Consider the following 2,140-nt stretch of genomic DNA (forward strand, 5'->3'; position numbering starts at 1 on the left):
TTGCAGTCAGATTGCATCAGGAACCAGACTGAGGCACAAGCGGTCATACTGCACCTCATATGCACCTGCCCATGGTAACCTGATTTTTTTGGTCACATGGTTTCCATGGTAACAGCAATAGTCTTCTTGACAGGCAATGAGGAGGGCTGTATAAGCAGTCTACGACATTACACTACTACACACACGCGCACACAGTTTGTGATGTCATTTCAGGTATGAAATTGGAGTTGTGTTATGAGGAAAGAGGTGACAGGTGCCTGATATCCAAGCAGCAGTCAGGACATTCCTAGAGCATCAGATGTCTGACGGAAAACCAGGAGTGTTGGCTGACATTTTGAAAACTGCCTCCAGCTTGTGTATAAGTCACACAACTGTGGGCTACAACAATAATGGTCTTTTGAAAACCAAAAAGTTTGAAAATAAATTGAAAGAAAATCAGTAAAAATATTGGATGTACATTTGCTGAAAATACAGCATTTGGCAGTGGGGTTTTTTTTGGCAGGTAATTGCTCTCTAACTCTGCAAGTTGAATAGCCTACACAAGTGGAGACTGTATTTTACATATAAACAGTTTTACAGAAGTATTTCGTGAAATACAAAAAAATAATCCAGTCACTTTGATGTGGTGCGAGATTACAAATACCAAATCATATGGATGCTCTAAGCAGTTTTATATTACCCTTTTGTCGTCATAATTATGCAATTATATCATTATAATAAATCAACTAAATCATACTATTAAATTTAATTTTGTTAAATCTATAAAGTATGTGAAAGTAGTAGGTCCTATGTAACTGAACGTTCAAATCATGATGAATGAGGCACTTAATATGATTCCTTTGTTATACAAAAAACAACAACCCAAAAACCTGACAGTTCGGATGTTGGAAAAAAAATTTTTAAGTGCAAGACGAAAGCACATTCAAGTGCAAGTGAGAAAACACACAATTAGTCATCCTTTATTCAGAGTCAAAAGTGTCTGATTCAGTGCAAAAAACTAACTACAAGGAGTCATTGCTGATGTAATGGAAGTTGACAGGCACATCAGCAACAATATGTCTGTTAGATCAGAACTCTCACTGTGTCTCTGCAGCAGCACGTTACTGAATACCGATTTCAATACTATGAATGTAAGTATCAATTTATGTTTTAGCTACATTTGTCTGTCATCTAAATGATTAACCTTCCTTCCTTAACCGTCCTCACAGTAATTACAGCTCCATTCAGTAAGCCATGCCAGTACTGTATCTACAGAACCTGGAGGAGTCACAGCTAAGTGGAGCGCAGCCATAATTCATGTTATAAATCACACCTGTGTGGTTCCTGCATAACATGTCAAATGGCCGCTGTGAAAATCACTTTCACTCCACTGGACTCATTCCTTTGTTTGCTGAGGCTGCCTGAACATTTCAGTGTGAAGGCAACAGCTCCACTGTGTAAAACTGCACATCACAATATTACAAACAGTAACAGTAAGTTACTGTGCCTGTTGGAAAACTTAAGTTACATTACGCACCAGCCCCTGTCAGTCATCCACTGTCCAATCATATACCAAACATCAAAAGTTGTTTTTGCTCATTACTTAGAATTACTGTATTTTATTAGATGATACATTGTATGTACACATAGACCAAAATACATACAGCACAGGGCCTACATGTCCTTTTCAGAAATATGTATGAACATATTTACATTGTTTAGGAGACTACATTAGAAATAAATGATTATGATTATCATCACGTATCAAGTATCCATACTAAGCAATTATAACCGGATGAACATTTTTATTATACATGACAATTGAATAGCCTATGTTTTCACATGTATTTCAAGTGTAAATTCTAAATCTTCAGGCCAGACACATCATACATACATACAGCTACATGCATATGCTGTAAATCCACCGAATGACATGACAAACTAATATTGTACTGTCACATGAAACATTTTTCATCAACAAGTCAACAAAAAGTTTTGTTGACTTTGAAATTGAGTTAGAATGTGACAAGATTGTATGTAATAAAATGTGTAATAAGAATTAGTGCAAGGAAAATAGTTACTTATTACATTCAAATGTATGAATACATAAAAAACAAGTTTTAATCTGGTGCATCTGAAATGACAAAATGATGAAGCCGGA

The sequence above is a fragment of the Trachurus japonicus genome, chromosome 17 (assembly GCF_045865225.1).
Source record: "Trachurus japonicus isolate A0001 chromosome 17, Traja_1.0".
Lineage (NCBI taxonomy): Eukaryota > Metazoa > Chordata > Actinopteri > Carangiformes > Carangidae > Trachurus > Trachurus japonicus.